At 43.2% G+C, this 13,059-nt stretch overlaps 1 protein-coding gene across 5 annotated transcripts in view; it reads right to left on the bottom strand.

Annotated features, from left to right (window-relative positions):
- Positions 1-2,153, bottom strand: part of LOC131591727 (bromodomain-containing protein 1) — a 55,220-nt gene extending 53,067 nt beyond the window's left edge. For 4 of the 5 annotated variants that reach the window (XM_058862715.1, XM_058862717.1, XM_058862718.1 and 1 more), the window contains exon 1: positions 1,805-2,090. The gene's annotated coding sequence lies outside the window, so the exon portion shown is untranslated. Of the gene's footprint in view, positions 1-1,804 lie in introns of all 5 variants that reach the window. The other variant, XM_058862716.1, reaches the window with a different exon arrangement.
- Between the last annotated feature and the right edge of the window lie 10,906 nt (positions 2,154-13,059).

The raw sequence follows: 13,059 nt of genomic DNA, 5'->3' as shown, positions 1-13,059 counted from the left end.
GTCCACATTACCTTAGCCCAATACCACAGTAGAACACATTAATGTTTCCAAGCTCTCCACCCCACTGTGTTCCCAAGATTCTTGAGCATGGCTTCAGGCAGGCATTAAAAGTAAGAAGAAAATACTCAAAAGTACAAGATCTTTGATCTTGCTTAAAGATTGAGGACAGCTGTTGCAAAAGTCAAATTAACTGTATGAACCAGACTGATGAAAAAAATGACTGAGCTAACATCTAAGTATACTGTAATACTCAACAGTAAATACAGCTGACTTAGGAAGGAAGCTGCAGTCTCAAAACACAGAATGGATAGCCTACAAATATAATGCAATGCACACAGAATCGAAACTGGTAGTACTCAGGATGAATTTCATACAAATTTAGTGTGAATAACTTAAATGCCCCAGAGGCTAAAGCAGTGTTTTGTTTCTCCAAAATTCTTCTGTTTGCAAATGTTCTAGAAATACTCTGAACACCAGAGTTCTGCATAGCAAATTCATGACTTACAACTGGTTTGCTTTTCCAAGGTAATTATCAGCTAGCATATCTCCCTCCCACCCCCCCCCACTCCCCTTCCCAGTATTGTGTAAATCGACAGGAATGAGGACCAAGATTTGGAGAGTAAACTAAGACAAGTTTCCATCCAATGCTCACAAAGATATTGCACTAACTACACACAAAATTACGTTAATGCACTTCTGTTAGCACTACCCTACCCTTAAAGACTGCAGAATATAAACCAGGAAAGTTATCCACATCTCCTAGAATTGCATCAGCTACTTGGGAAGGAAATCACCAGCAAACGTTTTTCCTCACTGTAACAGAAATACACAGTATGAGGCCAAAAAAACCCAAAAACAAAAAAAAAAAACAAAACAAAAAAAAACCCAACCAAGCTATTTATCAAGGTGTAGGATGGCTAAAACCAACACGAAAAGAACAGTACCACATACTTTCAAATTACAATCTCTGCCCTAGTTATCTTCCTCCTCTTCGAATGAACTTTGGTCCCTGGATCCCCTGCTCAATGGACTGGGGAATTCCATTCTCAATGGCACTTTCATGCAAACCATTAAAAAAAAAAAAAGTCACAGGAATGCTCTTCAATCCTAGACAATGAGGGACGGTAAGCAAACCGTGCTCACACGGGGCGGACACCACCCGCCGCTTCAGCCGCGCAGTAGGAGCGATTCCCCGGGGCACGGCCCAGAGCGGGGCCTCGCGGAGCCCAGCGAACGTGCGCGGGCACGGCCGAGACACGCGAGACCACCAGAGCCGCTCTCTCCCGGCCCAGAGGAAAAGGGCCGCCGACGCCAGAATCCGCAGCCATCCCGGAATCCTGCCTCCCGCGCGCGGCTGCCCACGCCCCCGGGCCCGCCTTCGCCGGTGCCGCGCCAACACTTCCTGCCCACGCCCAGGGAGCCTCCAACGCGCTCCCTCCCCTCCCGCCGATGGTTCCTGCCCGGCGCGGCGCTCCCCCCTCCCGGCCCCCGGCAGGATGGTTCCTGCCCGGGCCCATCATCTCCAGCCCTTCCCAACAGTCACTCCCTCCCCGCCGCGAAAATACTCGGCCCACAAATATGGCGGCTGACAAAACAGCTCCAGCGGCGCCCTCCCTCCCTCCCCCAGACCGCCGCTCTCGCCTCGCCGCCCGCCCGCCGCTGCCCCCCCCACGCAGGCTGCCGTGCCCAGTCCGCCCTGCTCTTTCCCCCACGCCGTTCTCCCGTCCCGCTGAGGCGAGACACGCAGGTTCCCGGCCCCGCAGCCCCCGCCCGCCGGCCCCGCCGCCCACCCGGCCGTACTCACGTTGTGGGAGCCGCCGAGGAGCGGCTGACAGACCTCCCGCTCCGCCGCTGCGGCCGACGCTCGGCCGGGTTAATGGCGGAGGTCCCGCCGGTGCTGCCGCCTGGCCCCCCGTCCGGCAGCCGCGGGCGGGCGAGCGGGCGCTACGAGGGCCGCGCTGCCCGCGACGGTCACCCGGCGCTGGGTGCGGGGCTGCTGCTGCCGCCGGGCGCGGCGCATTCGTGAGGCGCGGCGCGCGTCGCCGTCCGGCTGCGGGCTCGGCGCTCGGCTCCCGGGGCTGAGCGGCTCCCCTCCCCCCGCGGCACAAACAATGCGGCTTCACCACAGCGCTGCGCCGACGGGGGGGAGGAGGAGAGGCGGGCGGGGAGGGAGGGAGCGAGCGAGCGAGGGAAGGGACGTGAGGGCGCCAGGCACCGCCCAGCCCCGGCGCTGCCGCCGCCACGGGGCGGGGCCTGCGCGCCGCCGCTCCCCGCGCCCGGGGCCGGCACCGGCCGCGCTCGGGGCGGGAACCCGCTGGCCCCGCGAGCACCGCGCTCCCGCCCGGACCGGCCGGGCCCGAGCATGAACCCGCCGCGCGTCCCTGGTAGAACGTTCGAACGGCCCAGCGCGGGGGCAAGGGAACGGACGGAGGCGGGACGCGGCTCGTTACAAAACCGAGGCTCAAAAGTTGAAGCGAGTGGTATTTATTATCTCTTTCGGGGGGAAGTCCAAGCTCAAGATTCCTTACGTAGGAAATACGCTTGAAAGTCAGCTCTTTCGTGGTCTCTGGGTCAAGCTGCTGCTAGTAGATTAATAGATAATAGACTTACATTTTGACAGAGAAAAAGAAGGTTATTTCTGGCTCCTCCTGCGAAGGACACTCTTTGTTAGGTATTATTTTTAGACAGCCATTACAGTCATATTCGAGAACTGGAGGATTTTACTGCAATACATTTCTGCAAGGCAGCTGCACCCACATCCTTAAAAAACGTTTAGCTGGGCAAGCCTAACACAAACACTTGCCTATGCCAATCATAAAGAACAAGTCCTGCATATAATAAAAAACAACTGATTGAGAGTAGGTATGATTCTCTTTACTCATCAGTATTTAGCATCCACTCAACTAAATTGCTGCAAAACAGCTTACCAATTCATTTTTATGTTTTCTCTATCCGTAAGATGTTTCCTTGCCTCAAAAACCAGTTGGTCCTACAATAAATATATGACTAGGGAATAAGAAATAGATACACGTGTTATTACTTGTAGAAAATTAATTAAGGTCCAGAGAGTTTATGCAATTAGGCTATGGAAATCTTGTAGAATAGGAAAAGTACTTTCCAAATTCTTTTTTCCTTATCAGGGACCATTTAGTGCACTGATCGCAGAACAAAACACTTTTTAACACATATTAAAGCAGATAACACTTGTGCAGTTTGCTCACTGTAGGAATAGATCCTTAGCCTCAGACAAAGTACCTTCAGCTTCCAATATAAGAGTATGAGCTATGGAGGCCATCTGGTCACTTGCTGTGAGGAGCTACTCTACAGTTAAATTTTTTTAGTGATCCTGCCATCAGTCTCAGAAGTCTTAAAACATGCTGATATAAGTTAGTGTTGCACTGGAATTCAACCTGTGATAGAAAGGTACTAAAGAGGGAACATCATACCATATCATGTACATTACTGTGCACAGTAAAAAAAATAATGTAAATAATGTTGTCAAAAACATAGTATTATTATATGGAAATATGTTGGTTTCTCTTTTAAGGGATAATTCACACGTGTATCTGCTGTGCAGCTGTACAAACATATTTTAAGTGGAGACAAATTTTCCACACAAACCTCAATGGTGTCCACATTCTAATGTGTCTGACAAACAGCAAGTCTGGCATTTTTCCAGTTTGTTTTTTCTGCCAGGTGGACTACAGCATTCCATATATATTCCATATATAGTCCCTGGATATCCCTTTGATAACGTGGTATTCCTTATTGGTATTTGCACCATTTGACTACTTTTCAGTAATTTAAACTCATGCTTCTAGATTCTCCCAATTATTCTCAGTAAGAAGGTGGTATGTAGAGTTTTCACTCTGGACCATCCAGGCTAGGACACAGAACTCATGTCATTCCTTCATATGATATTTCAGATCAATGACACAAAGATCAGGACACACTCAACAAAAAGCTCTGTATTGGGAGTCTTAGACTTCAAAATAATTTCTCATTGACCTTATGACAGGCTACCAGAGCAGGATGCTCAACCTCCCCATTTTAAGTAATACATTAGCCCATGTATTTCAAAACAGAACAGTATGTAGTATTGTCTAGGGTATATGACCAGTCCTCAGCACATGTCCCTATAACCTCAAAGATCTGTTACCTTTGTCTTTTCCACATCACAAGTGAGGCATGGTTCAATTTCAAGCCAAAAATAAGAAGCCCTCTGATCCACAGTTTGATGGCAACAGACCCCTCACCACCTTTTTTCACACCAGTTCAACATGTGCAAGGGGCTTCAGTCCCAGTCCTCCAGAATCCTCAGACCCCTACCTGGCAGCATCAAAATGCTAACCAAGTTGCCGGTGTTGACTCACTCTGCATGAAAAACTTCACAGAAGGATCTTCTGCCTACTAGTTTTCACCTCCACTAGCTGTCAAATTCTCCATAGAATCACTTCAAGAAAGATCACGTAAAGAAAGACAATCACTATTTATCTGCCTTGGACTCCTCTTCCATTTTCTCCTAGAATCAAACTTCATGAGACACATTTCTATGTTTCTAAAGTGTATCACCTTTGTTTTACATTCTAAAAGTCAACTCAAGACTTACTGTAGCACTAAATACTGGCAGGGGTACTGACCTACTTTGGATGCAATTTTTTATCCCTCTCCTGGCCTGGACAGCTGGGTGAAGGGACTAGAAAGAATTGGACTGACACCACACCTTCCTTAGAACCTGCTGTCTTGGGTTGCAATGCAAGATGTAACCAAATGTATTCTATTACCATCTGTTAAAACCAGGTGGGGCGGTGTTCTTTATCTTTTCCATGACCCATCCCTCATAACTCCAGGGGGATCTTCTGTTAATGGCCCATTGAGTCTCACTGCATGACTGATAAATTTACATCATTCCATTCTGAGATGCTCCACCCAGGGGAGAAGCCAAGCATTCCTACCTGGATATAATCTGAAACTTGGAACACCACAGGCAGCCTTTCTCCACTGGATTCCCAGAGGAAAACAGGACCCAGCTACACCACCACTGGACCTTCAGGGGAAAACTACACCTTCTACAGGACCCCTGCTTCAACAGGACCACATCTGTCACTCCAGGAAGACTGCAGCCACCATTTAATCGGACTGCTACCAACAACCTGAGCAACAGGGAGTCAGATTGTATTCTGACTCTGTCAGGGTTTTTTTTTGTACTACTGCATTTTTATTTTAATTTTACTAGTAAAGAACTGTTATTCCTACTCTTGTATCTTTGCCTGAGACCCCCTTGATTTCAAGATTATACTAATTCAGAAGGGGGAAGAGGGGGAAATTTTTCCATTTCAAGGGAGGTTCCTGCCTTCCTTAGCAGACACCTGTTTTTTCAAACCAAGACACCTGCAAGAATCTACATTTTGAGAAAGGTTTTGGACTGCCATAACATACAAGTGTGGGTCTTCTTCCTCTCATGACAACAAATTTGCCTAACCTTGCATGAGATACTTCTGTGTGATGCCTCAAGGTAATGTATCACCAGTAGTTGTCAAGTTTGGCTTCTCCATTATACAATTTACACCTTCACACTCATCTATGAGATACAACATCACCATGGTCCTGTTATCCTATATGGGAATGCTTTTAGATCTCACTTACTTCATCAGTCATCGTATGTGGCACTGGTAGAATACTCATGGGCATGACTTTTTAAGTTCAAAAAAGAAAGGTTGGTCCCAAACCTCACAAAAGCAAGAAGAGCATTCACTGTGGAAAAGATGCTGTAACCTTACCAACAGACATATTACAGCAATGTGTGGACAAAATTTCAGCTATTTTCAGTCTGTGGGGTGGTGGTGCAGGATCACTCATCTTCTGGGTGATCTTTGCAAATTTTTGTATTTACAGAAAAATACATGTACCACTGATCCATCTCCTAGTTATCATTGATACCTTGTCAGAAAGATTAGTATGTCACACTTGACTGAGTGGGATATATAGTCTAAAGTCCTAGATGACCATCTCAGAATGAAGATCAAAATTTTGGCTTCAAATATATAAGAGAAGTGTTGGTCCATTTTACTCCTACTTGTTTACTGAATATATTCCTTTTTCTCTAGTTAGGAAGAATTGTCTGGATTTTCCTTCTCACTCCTCTGATCTGGCAGTTTTATCTGTATTATGACAAAAGGGGAAATAAAAATGAAATTATATTGGTGTACATAATGTTCATCAACTGCTATGGAATCAAGGATTTTTTATTTCTTACAGACTCCGTAACTCCTACTTCCTGCATTGTACCACCTTTCTCATTCTCACTGCCAAAGTGATTCTTTGTTTATAAATTGATAAGAGCCTTTAGTCTGACCCTTCTGAACAGTTCATGTCGATCCAAACGAACAGTCTTCACCAAAACACAAGTTTAAAAACAGACCAGGAGCTGTGTCAGTGCCTTTTATGGTACTGATGAAGGTCTAGACACCTTTTATCGTAAGAGTTCCACCAGAAGTCATGCTTGATCAGGGTGCTTGCTAAGAAATACCTCCGTGAGCTGCATCTGATAAGCAGTCCTATGCAATGTTATCTGTAGACAAGCTTGAAGATCATTTGACAGAGTGGTCTTCAAGTAGTAAAGCTGCTATGCAAAGGTCCTTATCCCATTTCCATTTAAACATTTGTTGGAACTACTGCTTGGGGTCACCTACTGCAAGAAGACATATGTATCCTGTCACTTGCTGACTGAAAGATACACCAAGCTCTTCACTGACATACACAATTGACAGGGTGTAAAGCCTGTTTTACTTATCCACTACTTTCAATCCTTTAACATCATGTACCTTTAGGATTTTGCAGTTTTAAGATGGTCCCTACAATATGTGCTCATAACTGTTGCAAGGTAAAAGGTGAGGATTGAGCTCACTCCTCTGGACACTACAAAGATGCAAAACCAAACTTTATGATTAGGATATACATGATATGTTGCAATAATACAAAACAAAAACACACACCCAAATTACAACATGCTGCAGCACAAGCACAGAGCTGCCCATGTACTGATCTGTAGGTCTGTCAAACAGCAAAAGTACCATCTGCTATTTTAGAGACTAATTTATCAAGAACAAACCCTTGGAACAGAGTTATTGGCACTCATGTATAATGATATTACTATTTCCAAAGGAGTAGATAGAGCCATAAGAGAATAATATTCCCCTTCTCTTCCACCATTGTCTCTTTGGTATTAATTATTCAATTCCTAGTGTTTACAGTTTGGCACCTTTATTATGTTCTGTACAGTAACTCCCCCTACAAAGGTCTTTGTGGGATGCTATTCCTGCGACAGAATAACTGCATCAGAACAAGCCCTTCATAAACAAGTCACCAGTTTTCTGTTCAGCTCCTAGAGTGCCTCCCTGCATGATAAGATGAAAATGATTTCCAGCACAAGAGAACAGCAGTAAAGTAAATCCAGGATTTGGAAGTGCCTCTTCAGCACCCCCAGTTATTAGCCATCATTAGTTTAGCTTACAAAAGCAGCTATATGTTTAGAATTGGAGTGTCTGTCAATTCACACAGCATAACTAACTGAGCCAAGTTATGGGTAAAGACAGAATGTCAGTGGTAATGGGTAGGAATCAAAAACCAAAACAGTAATTGCCATGCAAAAAGTTCTAAACATATCATACTTGCACAGCAAGGAATTACAAAACAGCGTGGCTAAACAATCTACATTGAGTTTTGACCTCTTTTTTTGCAAGACACACTGAAGAAACCTCAATAGCAGATATGACAGAATTTATAGAAAGTTAACACAACTGAACAGTTTTGTAAAATGCTGCCATAGCAAAGGGAAAACAAAGTGTACTTCATACCTATATTGGATACACAATGATTTTTGAAAAATCCAATTTCTTTTAGTATCTGTGACTGTTCTCCTGATCAGGTTCAGATTTCAGAAGATACCTGAGTTTCTGATAAATTAAGTAATTTCTTAAGACAGCATAACCAGTGTAAATAACATTATGCAAATACATTGTTACCATCTCCCTTTCCTACTTCCTGATCCTTTCCTCTACACTGGAAATGATTCTCTACACAGCACTCATCCAAGCAAAGACAAGTTGCTCACTACCTTCATAAAGTTTAATCATACAAAAAGTACCTTTTATTTTTTGAAACCCTTAGTGACTTCCCTATTCTCAGTTCCTCTGGTCTTAGTTTAAAAACTTGCAAATATAGTATGAGGTATAAGCTCTGAGGGAAGTTCTTTTCCTAGTTAGCTCACTCACAAACATGTATCTCTAAGAAACAATCTCCAATATTTACAGTGAGTTAATACTTCAGCCTTAGTATAATTAAATTAAAATTCAATTAGCAATGAGACCCAAATTCAGTCTTAATTACTTTACTATCTCTTCCTCATTCATTCTAGAGGACAAACCTGGTCTGCAGATGATTAAGATGGTTTGCAATGAGGAAGTTTGGCTGTTAGAATCCCATGTCATTTGTCTTAGAAGAAATCAAAAAATAGATGGGCTCATTCAGAATTAAAACCTTGCCTCGTTTATCTGGGGAAGGACTACACAAAGGTAACATCAAGATCTGGGAAGGAAAAATGAAGTGAAAAGTAAGTCAGAAGTAAGACTCAACACAGGACATCCACAAAAAAGCCTGAACCACCAAGAGGAACCAACATGGCCTGTAGCTTCCTCTGTTCAGAGAAACCAAACTTGTGCATACCATTTAACAAGTAGTAATGAGCCCTACACAACTTTCTTTGTCCCAGACTTGCTACTGCCTCAGCCAAGGCCTGATGTTGCCTTATAAAGAGAACTTCCAAGCTCATGTATATATAAATCAGTTCCGATTTATACTGATGGTTTCACAACATAGACAAAATCTCCACAGGCCAAGTAAAAATGCTAGAATAGGAACTTCAAACTGACCACTCCTGAAAGACATACTCCAGCACCATGTTTATTCTATGTAAAGGGCAAGTATGAGTAAATCCTGACAACATGCTATTATACGCTCAACTCCAAGTCAAAAATCAGTGACATACACCTCTGATGTGCTACAGAATAAGGATGATAGAGATGAAACAGTTGTGTTTGTAACAAATGATTTAATTAATATAAATGCACAAGGGCACCATGGTTTTGACGGTGAATCCTAACTGCCCATTCCTTATTTCCTGAGCACCCACCTTGACACCTTGGATCTGATGATCCAAGTCCACACTAAAATAAATGCGTACATATGCTAAATAAAAGTACTTTCCTATGTTACAAGTTCTTAGAAATCATAGCCCTGTGTTAGAAACTAAATAGATACTAAGTTGGACATCCAAATTTAGTACTTTTGACCTCTATTTTAGTTTTTTGATCATTAAGTTGATGTTGCCTAAATAGGTTCCTGGAAGAGGCTGGAGTCTTTACAAGGAAGAAATGAGATAACTTACCTCAGTGCACACAAAAATCTGCAATGCTTTGTGCTTTATTTAAGAACTGTTATCTCTTGATGTAGTTTTAATCTTCATGACTTCATACAAAAAATGCATCAGTGATGCAGAAGTTACTAGAGGTAAAGCCAAAGGTTTGAGTGAAAATAATCTTAACAGAGAAGGTTTGCAAATAAATATTAACTGCTCAGTTTTGCTAAAACAACGTAATGGAATCAATATAACTACACTGTTATTATCAACGTTTACTGTTTCCAAATGTATACAAAGGCAGAAAGACAGAACAGAAATTTATCTCTGCAGTATCAACATTATGTTTACTACCAAGAAAGAAATGGAAGGAAGGAAGCAATAAAATTAGATTAAGATGAATAGTCCAGTGATGGAGAAACCCTGAGACCACAAAACACTAAACTCTGTCTGCAGTACTAAACATCTTTATTGGGCTAATAACATAATATTGAAATAGATGCATTTAAGGCATATTTTAAGTTCTGTCACAGTAGGATAGGATATAAGAATCTAATTTTATTTCCAACTGGTCTTAGGCTCTTGTTATAGCCTCCCTGAAAGCCTTCCAAATTCAAGGTACACTCCACTACTGAGAATGACAGAGAGATGGTTACTTACATCACCTAAGCTTGTCATACCTATTTTCCAGAGAACCTGAAAAATTTATTTGGAAGCACAGTCTCCTAGCTTTCTGCTATTCTACAAAACATAATGGGGAGCCAGATACTTGCAGTTTGCTCCACAGACTGGAGTGAGAAATGACTTTTTTATATTAATTTAAATACCATATCACTTTTAATTCATGCCAGGTTCAATTAACCATGCAAATAAAGACATTTATTCACAATATCTGAAACACATAACAAGATTATAAATGCATAAATAGAGAAAAATCAAAGAAAAAAATTACTCTTCTGAAAATAACAGAAGTTTTGGGTTATTCCAGTCAGGATGCCTTGCAGATTTTCCTAATTATCTGTCTTCCTAAATTAATATGTTCTTTCACTTACTTAGACTTTCACACCTCAGACTGCAACCTTCATGGAAAATCACACCAGTGATTATAAATCACCACACCAGTGCTGCTACATTCACCACAAGCCGGCAGTCTGGAGCCTTCCCTAGGAATCGTAGTTACTTACTCTTTCTTTTGACTGTCACCAGATCACCACCTCAGTGTTTTATTCATCACATTACTTGGTTGTTTGTGAGAAGACATTCTGGATCCAGCTTTGCTCAGATTTTTAAGACCCAATTTACAAAAATATTATTTTTGTAAAACAAGAGCAGAGAAATTCCAGTTACTTCAATCAATCTGTGATACACACCTGTAGATTCTATACAGAATCACTGATTGGTTCTCAAGACATTGAAAAGATAATTTAGAGAAACAATTAACTTTCATTAATATTAACTTTCATAACCCTCAAGCTAATTCTCAGAATAAGATGTATGAAAAAAATTAAGAGGTACAGAGAAATGATTACAGAAAGAACAACATACAGTGCAAAAGTGCAAAATTAATTTCCAATTTTTTTTAATTTAGTGTAAAATTTTCAACTATGAATTGTGGAGCTCTCTAAAATCACAGTTGTTAAAAAAGGCAATTAACAAAGCCCCGTACTCTGATATTCAGTCTTTCCATACTGTGATAAGCACAACCATATCATTCCAACTGTTGAAATTTTATAGTTCTCTAAAAGATGCTTAATGAGGTGACATATTTTGATACTAATAATAACAGTTGTTGCTATCATCACCTCCGTAATTTCCCATCAGCAGAGTGGTGATTGAGACTTCTTACCTAAGCTCTCACACTTCTATTACTGTGTCTAGTTGGAAGAGCTAGTGAAGATCAAACTTTATTTTTAAGCAGTTCTATTCATATAACTGCACTTTGTAACAGTGGAAACCAAGCAACTACAAGTAACTTCACCTGAAATCACTCCAGCCTCAGATGCTTGGCCTCAGTCACCTACAGTAACTAATATATATATACACTATATATATAATATTGTCTGTATATACATATATATACACACAATGATACACTGGAACTCTACCAATAACAATAAACTGTAAATTAAAAAGTAATAAGGAAAAACAGACTGTCTGCACACAGCGTAACAACTATTTTGTTGGGAGTTTGAGTAGTGTATGATTAAAAAACCCAAAAAAACCAAAAACAAACAAACAAAAAAAACAACAAAAAAAAACTTGACCTGAGATTTCCAAAGGAAGTATTAACCACAACAGATCATTTACTGTATGTTGACTGGCAGAATCCATTTAGAAAATCACACACGTACTTAAGTACAAACATATACCTAAAACAACAGAATGTTGAAGAACTCTACTATTTCAAATCAAAAAGATATCAACTGTTCTCTTCATGTATTGCCTATAACCAACCAAAACACTCTTTACTAAATCTGTTGAAATTGAAAATAAAAAAAAACCAGAAAATTAAGTGATGAAAATAACTCAGATCAAAAAGCAAGGACTTGCTTAAGCACTGTCTCTCTGAACACTGTCTTAATCTAAAATTTAGCATTGTTTCCAAACCAGTACTGTTTACAGTACTCCTAAGATTTTTCTCCTGTTTTCACTCCCAAAGAGTTATGACGACCAACACTTAAAGCAACGAAAGTGAAATCTATGACTGCCACTGGGAATTTGACAACAAATGTCACAATCACAGCAGATTATATCTCTCTCAGCTCTCCGGAGAAATGAAAGGACCCAAGAACAAACCACCCTTCTTCACCCTCACCCCACCTGAAAAGCCTGGATCACTCGGCCCATTGGTAACCTTAACAAATGTTTCTCAATCGGAGAAGACAATCACCGGCCTAGAACAGAACACTAGAACTGGAGGAGCTTTATCCAGAACATGACCTTAAGCATATAGCTGGCCACCGTTTCCCTGAACCGGCGCAGCGCATCGCCTTCAGCCCTGAACATCCTCCCCTGGGATGCCTGCTCAGGTGAGACTCGAGCGCCACGTCAAGGGCCCCTCCCGAAGCAGACTCAGGACATCACAACAGCGCCCAGAACCAAACCCGCTATGCGCTAGACCACGCATACCCATCAAGGTGGGTTTAACTGCGGATACGAACAATGGAGGCTATCCTGACAGGGCGAGGGCTGCGCTCGGAACAGCGTGTCCGTGCCCGCTCCAGCCGGCCTAGGAAACCCTCTCCGCGGCCGGCCCATGGGGAACGCGAGGCGCCCGTCCGCAGCCTCCCGAGGAAGGCGCAGCCGGCCGCGGCGGAGGCACCGGAGGTCCCTCCAGGTCTGAAGCACCACAGGAACCGCTCTGAACCCGGCCCGCCGCCCTCAGAGCCATCGCATCCACCGCCCTCAGCCGCCCCAGCAACGAAGCGGAGTGCGACCAGCGGCCGCACTCTTCAGGAGAAGGCCGGTGTCGGGCTCCGACCCGCATGGGGGGCCGCCGCGACTCAGATGCGAAGGGAGCCCGCGGCCCCTGAGCATCGCGGCCCGGTGCCGCCATTTTGCGGCCCGGCGTGCTGACATGTCGCGCGCCGTGCGTGGCGCCGCCCCCCGCGCCTGCGCCCCGCGCCCGCGGCGGCCGAGCCGGG

This window comes from Poecile atricapillus, chromosome W (assembly GCF_030490865.1).
Source record: "Poecile atricapillus isolate bPoeAtr1 chromosome W, bPoeAtr1.hap1, whole genome shotgun sequence".
In the NCBI taxonomy this organism is placed as follows: Eukaryota; Metazoa; Chordata; class Aves; order Passeriformes; family Paridae; genus Poecile; species Poecile atricapillus.
This window is presented reverse-complemented; position numbering and strand designations above follow the sequence as displayed.